The 14,791-nt window shown below is 47.5% G+C and overlaps 1 protein-coding gene across 2 annotated transcripts in view; it reads right to left on the bottom strand.

The window, feature by feature from the left end:
- The window catches only part of arhgef3 (Rho guanine nucleotide exchange factor (GEF) 3), a 162,871-nt gene that overhangs the window by 63,562 nt on the left and 84,518 nt on the right, over nt 1-14,791 (bottom strand). The window lies entirely within an intron of this gene.

The raw sequence follows: 14,791 nt of genomic DNA, 5'->3' as shown, positions 1-14,791 counted from the left end.
TCTTATGAGTAGCAGGAATAATAGCACTCACCAGGGGTCGCGGCGGTCGTGTGGAGCATGCAGCAATCACATGCCCAGGTTCACCACAGTAGAGACAGAGACGAAGGGTCAGCCGGCGGCGGCGTTCTTCAGACGATGGACGAGAGTGTTCCACATCCATTGGTACTTGAGCTGGTTCTGGGGTGCTGACGGGTTCGGATCGGCAGAGGAGCACGTTGGAGAGGGACTGGTCCTGGTGCTCTTGGATGCACGCTTGCATGCGAGTGGCACAGCGAATGGAGAGCTGGATGAACTTTTCAAGGCCGATGGAGTCCTCGCATGCAGCGAGATGCAGCCGCACCTGAGGTTCCAATCCTTGACGATAAGTTGTTATCAGGGCTTGTTCATTCCATCCGCTGAGTGCTGCAAGCGTTCTGAATTGCAAAGCATAATCGTAAATAGACAGTGATCCTTGTTTCAAATTATAAAGTTTCTCACCAGCTGAAGAGTCCGTGATCGGTTTCCCGAACACTTCCCGGAAGTGGGAAATAAACGCAGAGTAGGATTGGGTTACAGCGCCCCGCTGGGACCAGATGGAGTCGGCCCATTTTAATGCTTTGCCGCTGAGGTGAGAAATAATGAACGCTATCTTGGATGTGTCACTCGGGTACAGGTGCGGCTGCATCTCCAGGACCAGTGTGCATTGCAGCAGAAATCCGCTGCAATCCTCCGCCGATCCTGAGAAGGGCGCCGGTTTAGCCATGGGACTGGCGTACGGCGGCAGTGAAGGAGGACTGTTGACAATGTCGGTGGTGTTCGCTGGTGCAGGTGAAGGGACAGTAACTGGAGATGGCGGTGGAGGATGGATAGATAATGTGCGCCGAAGCGCATCCACGAGTTCCTGGAAGGGATCCGGCTGGCTCATACTGGGTCTGCGGTGTTGGTCCGGTCTTCTGTTACGGTATACAGGAGACAGACACAGATGTAACAGGTAATGGATGTTTATTTGACCACAGTAGAGCAGGTGAACACACACAGGTGAGTGACCTGGTTGAAGAGAGGTTTGAGCAGGTAGTATGAGGAATAGTTACTGTCCTTTCTTTTGCAGGTAGATGTACGCTGGAGCTTGGAGATCGCTGGAGAACAGAGGAGCTGACTGGAACACACCCACACAGCAGACGAGGCACACAGAGGGAAGGAGACACGCTGGAGACAGGTGAGTATACGAAGAGGAGTCCTTGAGGTAAGCATAACATGGGGTATATGCGAACGAGACCGGACATGGAGTGCTGTGTGCGTGTGTGCTTTATAGTGCTGAGTGAAGTGATGAGGTGTAGGTGGCGGTGATCAGTACTCGGGGGATGGCGTGCACTGTGATTGGTGGAGGTTGGAACCTGACGTGTCTGTGACAGTTATTAACATATAATGTTATTATTCATTAATTTATTATTAGTTTCAGGGTTAATATTTGCATCCTGAAATTGATTTCATTTTAGTTTTTTAAATTTATGTGGCCATATAAAAACGCTTTAGGTCAAAGGGATAATTCACCCAAAAAACCCCACAAACAAACATAAAAAAAATCTGTCATTACAGTTTTTTTTTTTTTTAATTGCTTTGGTGCAACTTTCACAAGCAACTGGTACATTTTCAATACTCTTATTGTACTAATATCACAACAGATCATCAAAAGTGCACTTTTTTCAAACATTTCAGCGCATTTTCAATTGTGTTAGTAAAATACACAAAATCAGAAAGTATCCTTTTCACTACACAAAATAAGTGTTTCATCTATATAAATGTTTCATTCACAGGAACTGCCTTTCATAATGCCTTCATCTGTAAAGGTCGACTACAGTATATATTCAGTCATATGGTACAGTGAGAAGAACATTTACTGTATTGGCAGCAAACTCTGTTCTACACAAAACCTGGATTTTGTGTCAATTATGTAATTTAGGTAATGTAAGTGTATTTTCTAACGTGGCATCTGTAGCCTGTTTAAATGTAATTATTTCAGCAACAAGGGTGATTTGAAACATGTATCTTGCATTGTTTGCTATTGAATGAACGAACAGTTAAAAGTACTAAACTGAAAGAACATACTAAGTATGTAAGTAAGAACATACTTGCGTCTACCTATAGGAATCAGCAGCTATTGCATCAGCAGCTATTGCATTTCTCAGGAGCAATAGCTCCTCCATCCACAGCTCCTCCTCTCTTCAGTCAGGATTGGCTTTATGATTCCCCTGAATCATAATAAATTATTGACATTAATTATATCTGCATATGTTGGTTCTGTTCTGTTTACCCCAGGGGGGTTATTGTTGCTTTTATTCATGCTAGGCTGCATCGATGTGCAGGGAATTCTTGCCCAGAACAGAATCATACCGCCAATACAAACTCTATGGAATTATCAATCATATTTGACGATAGTGGTCCTGACAGAACTGTGTTACAAGTGTGATCAGTTTGGAGTTTTGCGCTAAGAGTTTTAATCAGTTGTCTCAGTTTTTTGAGTTAACAAATTCCAATATTAAATTAGAACTTAATATTTTGATTTTGTACTACACAAACATGCTAACTGCAACTTAATTAAAATCTTGACTAAGCTAACTCATATAATTTGATTGCATAAATATCACATTAACTCAAATCTTTAACAATTAGCTGCTAGCTAACAATAGCACACTAACGTGCTAATATAAGTAGCAAAGAGACTATCACTATACATTCGCATATATGCAACATGCCATTATATACACAGTCTTCAAATTTAGCTGTCCATCCTCAACCTAACCACAGACATACTGTTCACCAAAATGGTATCCTGTAAAACTGCAAAATACAGAAACCCCTAAATTGCAACATAACAGAAGATTAAACACTAACATCTCTCACTATAACAATCTTGTTTAAAAACATACAAAATAACACTTCATTTCAACATGTATTCTCCTTATGATACTCTGGACAATTGCTCAATTGCTCCTGTCTGCCTCGCTGCCTCTGCCTCGCTGCTGGTGTTTGCGTCTCTGTATAGCTTTGTTTTCTCTTACTTTTATTGAATCTCTTACTTTTATTCATTGTTGCTTATATTATTATTATTGCCTACCACATTAATCTGACGTCGCTAGCCTGTAATCTTTGAATCTAAATCGCTGTTACAACGCGTTTGCATCTCGCTTGTTAATTTGTTATCAGTCTCGCGCGCTCCTTTTCAACGCGTTCATCAAACAGCTGTGGTAACTCGGATCAGTCTACAAACACGGTGAGTCATGTCATCCTTTCCCACTGTTATCTCGTGTTCAGTTTGTCACATGTTCAGTGTAGCTCTCTCTGTCAGCGACGAGGGATTTACATGTCATAAATGTAGGGAAATAGTCAGGCTGACAGAGAGAATCTCAGAATTAGAGACACGCATCCAAACTTTAATCGAGGATAGTAAGAATGCAGGGGCTTCAGATACTGTTTTAGATGCGACTAGCTTAGTGAACTCTGTACATTGTTCGGTTCCGGCTGTAGAGGTAACGGTGAGGCGGCCTAGCCGCCGGAAAACACCACTCTTCCGTTCCATTAAGAACATCAAACAGGTTCTCCCCACTCAGTGACGCACCCACTGAGAATCCTGTTGGAAGTGCCCTAGTTATTGGCGATTCTATTACACGGAACGTGAAAATAGAGACACCAGCCACCATAGTCACGTTTGCCGGGAGCCAGAGCACCTGACATCAAAGCAAATTTAAAAGTGCTGGCTAATGCTAATCGTAAATATTCTAAAATTATTATTCACGTCGGCACAAATGATGTTCGACTTCGCCAGTCGGAGATCACTAAAATTAACATTAAAGAGGTGTGTGAACTCGCAAATACAATGTCAGGAGAAGTCATTTGCTCTGGTCCCCTTAATGTTCGTAGGAGTGAAGAGATAGTTAGCAGATTGTCATCACTCAATGGCTGGCTGTCTAAGTGGTGTCCGCAGAATAATATTGTCATGATCCTGGCTTTCCTCCCTCTTTCTCTGTCTCCCTCTTGTGGTCACACACTCTCACGCGCACACTTCTACTTCTCCGCTCATTATCTCTTTCAGCTGGTTCCCCTTTCATTCCCTTCTCCTCACCTGTCCCTGTTTTCCTCTTGATTTTCTCTGCTTCTTATTCCCTCTTCCTACCCTGTCTTGTTGTCGGATTATTCAATGACCTCCCGTGAGAAACGCCTGCACTTGTTGTCTTGTCTTGTCCCGTCAGAAGTTACTTTTGCTGCTGTGAGAAATAAGTCTGTGAATTACCCAGCTGTGCCTGTTTGCAGAGTACCTGGTCTGCGTTCGCCTTTGGCTGCTCACCCTGGCTGCTGTCCTCATTATTTTCTACCGGCTGTACGCATCTCGGGGTCCCTGCCTCTGTCCACGGGGAGGTTAAAGACAGACTTCCTTTGTTCCAGTCGTTCTGGCAGTTTTTGTTCTGGCTCTGTTTTATGCCAGTGTTTTGTGTTCTATCTGATACCCTGTGAGGACCATTTACGTTTTATCATTAAAGACTGTTTATTTCATCCACCCCTGGTCTTCCATCAATTCCATCTAACAGAATAATCCGACCAAAGATGGACCAGGCGAGTGGTAACCCTCTTCACAGTGCGGTAGAGCTCCAGGGTGCTCTGCTGGGCAAACATGAGGAGGATTTGTCCGCCGCTAGACACGCCGTTGATTCCCTGACGGTCCAGCTCTCGGATCTTACCCAGCAGTTCCATCACTACCGTCACGAGACCTCTGCTTCAGCTGGACAGCGCGACTCTTCGGAGCCACGTATAAACAACCCGCCGTGTTACTCTGGTGAGCCTCTGCAGTGCCGAGCCTTCCTCATCCAATGCGAGGTTGTTTTTTCCCTCCAGCCGTCCACCTATGCCAAGGACCGATCTAAGGTGGCTTATGTGATTTCTCTTCTAAATGGACGAGCTCGTGAGTGGGCGGCAGCGAACTGGGAGGCAGAGGTGGACTGCATTTTTAAGTTTTCTCTTTTTAAGGAGGAGATGATCCGAGTCTTTGACCGGTCAGCACACGGTCACGAAGCATCCCGCCTCCTATCCACCTTGCGCCAGGGAAAGAGGTCAGTCACTGATTTTTCTGTTGAATTCCGAACCCTGGCCACTACAAGTAGATGGAACGAGCCGGCACTCATCGCTCGTTTTCTCGAGGGCCTGAATTCTGAAATTAAGGATGAGGTCCTGGTTCGAGAAGTTCCTGACACTTTCGATTCCCTAGTCGAGTTGGCTCTCCGCATCGAGAGACGCTTTGAGATGCGACGAAGGGCTCGCAGAATGGAGGTTTCGCTACTTCCCGCCTCCTCGGCGACCCAGCCACCACGATCTTCCGTTGCTGAGCCTGAGCCGATGCAGCTTGGAGGGCTTCGTATATCCACACAGGAACGCCAACGCAGGATTATAAATCGCCTTTGCATGTACTGTGCTGCCGCTGATCATTTTGTTTCTAGGTGCCCAGTAAAAGCCAGCGCTCGTCAGTAGGCGGAGGGTTGCTGGCGAGCGCTACATCATGGGTCTCTCCGCCTAAATCCAGTACCTCCCTTCCTGCACACCTCCGCTGGCCGGGATCGTCAGTTTCCTGTTTTGCCTTACTTGATTCGGGGGCGGAGGGGAACTTCATTGACGAGACTTGGGCTTTGGAACAAGGTATTCCTCTCTTAGATTTACAAGATTCCACCCCCCTATTCGCCCTAGATGGCAGTTCCCTTCCTAGGGTACAAAGAAGGACCTCTCCATTGACTCTTACAGTTTCAGGAAATCATAGAGAGACTATTTCTTTTTTTATTTTTCATTCCCCTTTTTCTCCAGTGGTTTTAGGCCATCCGTGGTTAGTTCTCCATAACCCCCAGATTAACTGGTCGGAAGGCTCTATTCTCTCTTGGAAAGTGTCTTGTCATGTTAATTGTCTGTCTTCTGCTGTGTCCCCTGTCTTGTCCGTAACTGTTTTTCAGGAAGAGCCGGGTGATTTGTCTGGGGTACCGGAGGAGTATCACGATTTGCGGGAGGTCTTCAGCCGTTCCCGGGCCACTTCTCTCCCCCCTCATCGCCCGTATGACTGCAGTATTGATCTTCTCCCAGGTACAACGCCCCCTCGGGGAGGACTATACTCGTTATCCGTTCCCGAACGGGAGGCGCTCGAGAGTTACCTTTCTGATTCGCTCAACGCCGGTACCATCGTTCCCTCCTCGTCTCCAGCGGGGGCCGGGTTTTTCTTTGTTAAGAAGAAAGACGGCTCCCTGCGTCCCTGCATTGATTATCGGGGTTTAAATGATATCACTGTCAAGAATCGTTATCCTTTGCCACTGATGTCATCTGCCTTCGAGGTCTTGCAGGGAGCTAAGATTTTCACAAAGCTCGATTTACGCAACGCCTATCACCTAGTGCGCATAAAGGAGGGGGATGAATGGAAGACCGCGTTTAACACGCCCCTTGGGCACTTTGAATACCGGGTTCTTCCGTTCGGATTGGTCAACGCCCCCGCGGTCTTTCAGGCCTTAATCAATGACGTCTTACGGGACATGCTCAATGTCTTTGTGTTCGTCTACCTCGACGACATTTTGATCTTCTCTCCATCACTCCAGGTGCACGTTCAACAGGTTCGTCGTGTCCTCCAGCGTCTTCTGGAGAATCGACTTTATGTAAAGGCCGAGAAATGCTCTTTCCACGCCCCCTCAGTTACGTTTCTAGGTTCAGTCATCTCGGCAGAGGGGATCGGTATGGACCCGGCTAAGGTCCAGGCGGTCACTGATTGGCCTGTGCCCGAATCTCGCCTCGCGCTTCAACGTTTTCTCGGGTTTGCAAATTTTTATCGTCGTTTTATACGAGGTTTTAGTCAAGTAGCCGCTCCCCTTACGGCTCTGACCTCAGTCAAGTCCCAGTTTAGGTGGTCAGAATCTGCGCAGACAGCGTTTGACGTTCTCAAGTCTCTTTTTACTACCGCGCCTATCCTTCTTACTCCTGACTTCACTAAACAGTTTATAGTCGAGGTCGATGCCTCTGAAGTGGGAGTCGGGGCTGTTCTTTCCCAGCGGTCCGCCGCTGATGGACAGATACACCCCTGCGCTTTTTTCTCTCACCGTCTTTCTCCTGCTGAGCGCAATTACGACGTGGGCAACCGCGAACTGCTCGCCATCCGTCTAGCGTTGGGCGAGTGGCGACAGTGGCTTGAGGGAGCCCCCGTACCTTTTATTGTCTGGACTGATCACCGAAACCTAGAGTACATCCGCAAGGCCAAGAGACTGAACGCGCGTCAAGCCCGCTGGGCTCTATTTTTTACCCGTTTCGATTTTTCCATCTCGTATCGTCCGGGTACCAAGAACGTTAAGCCTGATGCGCTATCTCGTCTTTTTGCCTCCTCTTCTTCTTCCGAGCCCGAGGAGATTATTCCCCCTAATCATATTGTTGGCACGACCGTCTGGGGAATAGAGAGGCTGGTGAAGCGTTCTCTTTCTCGAGTCATAGTTCCGCGCAACTGTCCTAAGGGGCTTCTTTTTGTCCCTGTATCCGCGCGTCGCGCTGTCCTTCAGTGGGGACACACCTCTAAATTAACTGCCCATCCCGGCGTCCGGGGCACCCTCGCTTTTATCCGTCAGCGCTTTTGGTGGTCGTCTTTAGAACAAGACGTGCGACGGTTTATTGCCTCCTGCGATACGTGCGCGCAGACTAAGGCTGGCAATTCCCCTCCGGCCGGTCTACTTCGTCCGTTACCGGTTCCTACACGACCGTGGTCTCACCTAGCTCTCGACTTTATCACCGGACTTCCTCTCTCGGAGGGTAACACCGTTATTTTGACCGTGGTAGATCGTTTTTCTAAGTCGGCCCATTTTATTCCACTCGCTAAGCTCCCCTCTGCCAAGGAGACCGCCCAGATCATGGTTGATCATGTCTTTAAGCTACATGGTTTACCAACTGATATGGTGTCTGATAGAGGCCCTCAATTTTCCTCTCAATTCTGGAAGGAGTTTTGTCGCCTCATTGGGTCATCCGTTAGCCTTTCGTCCGGGTTTCATCCCCAAACGAACGGTCAAGCAGAACGGACTAATCAGATTGTCGCCCGTATGCTGCGCAGTCTCACTCATCAAAATCCCGCGTCCTGGTCACAGCAACTATCCTGGGCCGAATACGCCCATAATTCGCTTCCCTCCTCTGCTACCGGTCTTTCGCCCTTCCATTGCTGTCTCGGCTATCAACCTCCGTTATTTGAGTCCCAAGACTCTGAATCTAATGTTCCGTCAGCGCAAGCTTTTATTAGCCGTTGCAGACGCACCTGGAGGAGAGTGCGATCTGCTCTCTGTCGAGCTAGAAGACGCATGACAGTTTCGGCTAATAGGCGCAGAGTTAGAAGTCCTCGCTACGTTTGCGGCCAAAGAGTGTGGTTATCCACTTCAAATTTACCTCTCCAGTCGGTATCACGTAAGTTGTCTCCCCGCTTTGTTGGACCATTCCGCATAGTAAAGGTCATAAATCCTGTCGCAGTAAAGCTCCGCCTTCCGCCTAATTTACGCCGAGTTCATCCCGTGTTTCATGTCTCTTGCATCAAACCAGTCATCCGTCCCCCTTCTCGCCCGGTCCGCGTCCCTAGTCTTGTCGATGATACCCCTATCTACAGGGTTCGCCGGATTCTCGACATGCGCCGTCGGGGACGCGGCTGTCAGTATCTTGTCGATTGGGAGGGGTATGGTCCAGAGGAGAGAAGCTGGGTTCCCTCCCGGGACGTCCTGGATCCTTCACTCATCGATGATTTCCTCCGGTCTCGCCAGTCGGCCTCAGGAGCGCCAGGAGGCGCTCGTTGAGTGAGGGGTACTGTCATGATCCTGGCTTTCCTCCCTCTTTCTCTGTCTCCCTCTTGTGGTCACACACTCTCACGCGCACACTTCTACTTCTCCGCTCATTATCTCTTTCAGCTGGTTCCCCTTTCATTCCCTTCTCCTCACCTGTCCCTGTTTTCCTCTTGATTTTCTCTGCTTCTTATTCCCTCTTCCTACCCTGTCTTGTTGTCGGATTATTCAATGACCTCCCGTGAGAAACGCCTGCACTTGTTGTCTTGTCTTGTCCCGTCAGAAGTTACTTTTGCTGCTGTGAGAAATAAGTCTGTGAATTACCCAGCTGTGCCTGTTTGCAGAGTACCTGGTCTGCGTTCGCCTTTGGCTGCTCACCCTGGCTGCTGTCCTCATTATTTTCTACCGGCTGTACGCATCTCGGGGTCCCTGCCTCTGTCCACGGGGAGGTTAAAGACAGACTTCCTTTGTTCCAGTCGTTCTGGCAGTTTTTGTTCTGGCTCTGTTTTATGCCAGTGTTTTGTGTTCTATCTGATACCCTGTGAGGACCATTTACGTTTTATCATTAAAGACTGTTTATTTCATCCACCCCTGGTCTTCCATCAATTCCATCTAACAAATATAGGTTTCATAGACAATTGGAAAAGCTTTTGGGGCAGACCTGACCTGTTGAAAAGAGATGGTATTCATCCGTCCCGGGATGGTGCTGCTCTTCTCTCTAGTAATATGGCACATAGTCTCAGAACTAAAACATGACAAACTGGGGCCCAGGACAGGAAGCAGACAGACTGGCTAAACCGACCGTCTGCTAGCTGCCTCACGTTACAGAAGTCAGATAATTCCCAACACATAGAAACTCTTCGAGGGCTTGGAACCAGAGGGGCGTAAGTGGCATTTGACAAACTTTACAGGAGAGCCAAAACAAAATTTTGACCACACTTCAATCAACTGTATTTATTAACCTTCAACCACAACATTGCAACCACATACATACTTATACGAGTAAGTTCTTAAGTGAACATATTATGGCATATTAACACAATTAACATATTATAAAACCTTGCTAATCTTGAAAATATGGCAAGAACATCAAATACGCCTTTTTGGCACCAAACATTTCCAATTCTTCTAAAGAAAAATAGGGCGTATCTGCTGATCAATGCAGAAATGATTGGTAAAAACATTGGTTAAAAACACTCTAACTTCATAACTTTTCATTTTATTTAAAATACTGTATACATAGTCATTCAATTTCATCATTTCAAACTGTTTAACATTTCATTTCTAACCATTTAATTTCAGTTCTCATTTATGAGTTCACATTCATGTCAAACAGTTTAACATTTAATTTCAAACAGTTTAATTTCTCTTGTTTATTACACATTTCACTTTTTAGTTCACTTTAGTTGAACTAAAAAGTTCACTCACTGCCCACTGTCAGAGTGTTATAGAACGTCTAGGTTACTAGTGTAACCCCCGTTCCCAGAAGGAGGGAACGGAGACGTTACGTCGATACTGACGTAATGGGGTCTCGCTAGGGAGCCCAATCACCTCCAAGGATACAAAACAAGCCAATGGGAATTGGCCTGTGAGATTTACATGCCGGGCCCCTCCCCCGGCATCCGGGTATAAATAGGGCCGGCATACTCACCTTCATTTATATTTTTGTTGAAGAGCCGAGATAGATATCTGGCCGCTCAGCGGTGACTCAAAGCTATGGCAGGGGAACGTAACGTCTCCGTTCCCTCCTTCTGGGAACGGGGGTTACACTAGTAAACTAGACGTTTCCATTCAGTCAGTCACGTTCGACGTTACGTCGATACTGACGTAATGGGGTCCCGTGGAAAGCGCCATAGGAACTGAACCACGTTACGAGTGTTAGGGAGGCAGATGCTGGCAGGCTGAGGCGTGCCAATGCAAGTGCGGCCCATACTCGCAACCCTCCAGCGCCCAGAGTAAGCCCAGGAATGTCTTCCATACCAGTGGGATGGAGAGGACAGGACATTACAGTGGAGAGATCGAAGCTGCTGTTCCTTACCCACGGGGAAGAGTGCTTCGGAACTCAGTCCCACGTTTTTCAGCAACGACAAAAACGCCAGGAAAGCGTTCCCCGAGGAGGGGAAAGCTACGGAGACCACACCCTGCCCGAAGGGAGGTAATGTGTGGAAGACACATATGGACTGGTCTGAGAACAGTAATGCATATGGAAGATCTCTGATGTAGGTCCTACCTTCCGGGAGGAACGACTAGCAATCAGAGACAGGGCAAAACGAAGCCGCCCAGGGAAAGACACGGGTTTACCGTCAGGGAAACCTTACCGTGGACGAACCCATATGGGATTACCCGAGGGGAATCACAGCATATGGGCATCTAGCCCAGTACAAGGGCAGACCAAGTGGGCATACACACGAGTACTGGACCTAGCGCCGGATGCCTCCGCCGCGTCTGGCTGCCGCAGGATGCAGGAGGAACTCCACAGGGTTCGCCGGTACGGGGAACTGAACTGAGGAGCGGAAAAAGTGCTCGGATTCCCTCTCCCGAGGGAAATGGCACAGCAAGCGAACACCCATGGCTATCTACGAGTAGAAAGCACATGGGTGGACACCGGTTCCACTCTGAGATTATAGAACCTCGCGAATGTGTTCGGTGTCGCCCAGCCTGCAGCTCTGCAAATGTCTGCAACAGAGGCGCCGTGCGCCAACGCCCAGGAAGAAGCAACACCCCGAGTGGAGTGAGCTCGCAACCCGAGGGGGCACGGCTCGCCTTGGGACTGGTACGCCAAGGCAATGGCATCCACTTTCCAGTGGGGCAACCTCTGTTTGGAGACAGCCTTTCCCTTCTGCTGACCTCCAAAACAGACAAAGAGCTGCTCAGAGCTTCTGAAGCTCTGCGTGCGGTCCACGTAAACGCGCAGAGCACGAGCGGGTCTGCCTCCTCCGGGGCCAGTGCTTGCAGGTTCACCACCTGGTCCCGGAAGGGAGTGGTGGGAACCTTGGGCACGTATCCAGGCCGGGGTCTCAAGATCACGTGAGAGTAGTCCGGCCCGAATTCCAGGCACGAATCGTTGACCGAAAATGCTTGCAGGTCCCCAACCCTCTTGAAGGAGGTGAGCGCGGTCAGGAGCACTGTCTTGAGAGACAGATGTTTCAGCTCAGCTGACTCAAGGGGCTCGAAGGGAGCTCTCCGGAGGCCCGAGAGGGAAACAGAGAGGTCCCAGGAGGGGATGAGGCGGGGCCTAGGGGAATTTAACCTCCTGGCGCCTCTGAGGAACCTGATGACCAGGTCATGCTTTCCTAGAGACTTGCCATCAAGCACATCGTGATGCGCTGCGATGGCGGCCACATAGACCTTCAGGGTGGAAGGGGACAGCCTCCGTTCCAAACCCTCTTGAAGGAAGGAAAGCACAACACTGACCGGGCATTTCCGGGGGTCCTCCCGGCGGTAGGAACACCACTCAACGAACAGACTCCACTTCATGGCATAGGCGCGCCTCGTAGAGGGGGCTCTAGCCGAAGTGATGGTGTCAACTACCGCGGACGGTAGGCCACTCAAGTCTGCCGCGTCCCGTCCAGGAACCACACGTGGAGGTTCCACAGATCGGGACGCGGGTGCCATATGGTGCCCTGCCCCTGAGAAAGGAGGTCCTTCCTCAGGGGGATGCGCCAGGGATGGGCTGTCGCGAGGAGCATGAGTTCCGGGAACCAGGTCCGGTTGGGCCAGTATGGCGCAACTAGCAAGACCTGCTCCTCGTCCTCCCTGACCTTGCACAGTGTCTGTGCAAGGAGGCTCACTGGGGGAAACGCATATTTGTGTAGGCCCCGGGGCCAGCTGTGTGCCAGTGCATCTGTGCCGAGGGTCCCCTCGGTCAGCGAATAAAACAACTGGCAATGGGCGGATTCCCTAGAAGCGAACCGGTCCACCTGTGCTTCCCCGAACGTGAGCGGCGCGATGCAAGGTGTCAAAAGACAATAGAACCCATTATAATCAGCACTCGTTATTGCAGTGCATTATGGGATTGAATAACATCCACTATGGTTTCAGACACCACTACAAATTACTGTCCCCTCAAATAGTGCTGTCCTTATTTGGGGGGCGATTTCGGACACCGCCAACGTGTTTTTGCAGCGTTGGGCAATGTAGCCAATCACAGACATGTTAGTTGATCTTTTGAACGCAATGGCCAATCGGGTATTTTTTAGTCGGAATCCATTCACCGGTCAAAACGCCGGAGTTTTTGTTCAAGCTTCAAAGAGTTCTGCACACTCGCGAATCTGCTCATTATTCACAAAGTATAGACACGATGTAAATAAGAGATTCATTGTGCAGTCTGTCTCTGTGTGTCCCTCATCAATTGCATGATCTCTCGCCCTGTCTGTCTCTCTCCCTCCATCTTGTGCTGTTTCCATGTTCGTGTCTCTCTCTCCAATCTCCTCATCTCTCTCCCTCATCTCATGTGGTTGTGTCCCTAAACAATTAATCATTAATATTTACCATTATCCTATATTGGTACTACTGTTTATAAAATATGATATATATATATATATATATATATATATATATATATATATATATATATATATATATATATATATATATATAATATATATAGGCCTACTGAGCCTGGGCCTGCAACAGATTCTTGATAACAGATAACATACCATTATCCTACATGAACTGAATGATTAAGGGTTAAATTAGGTTATGCTTAATGTTCAAAAAGTGCAAGTCAGAACTCACTTTCTCCATCATGTGCTGTCTCCATGTTTCCCTTAAGCCGATCTCTCTCCCTCACCTCATTCGGCTCTGTCCCTTTATGATTTACATACAGTATGTATTAATACCACCCACTTACGCCCTTCTGGCTCTGAAAAATACTGTAGGCTCTTGTATTGTTCAGAGCTAGAAGGGCGTAAGTGGACTTGCGCCCTTCTGGCTCCAAACAATGTGTAGGCCATACATGTATTTTTTAGAGCCAGAAGGGCGTAAGTGGACATACGCCCCTCTGGCTCCAAACAATGCTCAAACTTTTGTGTTAGGTCTTTGTTGTTTTGTTGCTTTATTCAATACAGGTTGATTTCTGATGCGTCTTTTTGGCACAAGTAGATAGAGCTCATCAAGACCTTTAATTTGATATATAGAACTCATTTTCGCCCAAAATGCCACTTACGCCCCTCTGGTTCCAAGCCCTCGTCTTGCACCTAGATATTATCAAATAGAGACTGTGTCTGTACCCTGAATTAATAAAAACAAAAAACTTCCAAACCCATTTAATGGTAAAAATTTAATTGATGTTCAACAAATAAAAAATAGAGATAATAATGATAAACAAATGATAAAGCTTGGGTAGTTAAATATTAGATCACTTTCTTCAAAAGCACTTATTGTAAACGATATTATCACAGACAATAATCTAGATGTGCTGTGTTTGACAGAAACCTGGCTAAAACCAGACGATTACACTACTTTAAATGAGTCTAGTCCTCAAGGTTATGATTATCGACACAATCCTCGACAGAAAGGAAAAGGGGGAGGTGTTGCTGTAATTTATAGTAATATTTACAGTATCAGCCAGAAGTCTTTCAAATATAATTCCTTCAAAGTGATGGTGCTTTACGTAACATTATGTAAGTTGACATTTGTGTTGGCTACTGTATACAGGCCACCAGGGCACAATACAGACTTTATCAAAGAGATTGCAGATTTTCTATCAGAATTAGTACTAGCTGCAGATAAAGTCCTTGTTGTTGGTGATTTTAATATCCATGTAGATAATAAAAAAGACTCATTAGGATTGGCATTTACAGACATTCTAAACTCTATTGGTGTTAGACAACACACATGGAACATGGAATCGATAATGACGCAGTTGAAATTCTGCAGCAGAGTGACGACATCTCAGATCATTATCTAGTCTCGTGTATATTACATTTAGTGAAAGTGGCTAAACTGCCTCCCTGCCATAAATATGGTAGAACCATCACTTCTACCACTAAAGATTG

Source organism: Megalobrama amblycephala, linkage group LG2 (assembly GCF_018812025.1).
Source record: "Megalobrama amblycephala isolate DHTTF-2021 linkage group LG2, ASM1881202v1, whole genome shotgun sequence".
Taxonomy (NCBI): Eukaryota; Metazoa; Chordata; class Actinopteri; order Cypriniformes; family Xenocyprididae; genus Megalobrama; species Megalobrama amblycephala.
The sequence above is the reverse complement of the archived record's forward strand: the minus strand, read 5'-3'. Positions and strand labels throughout refer to the sequence as shown.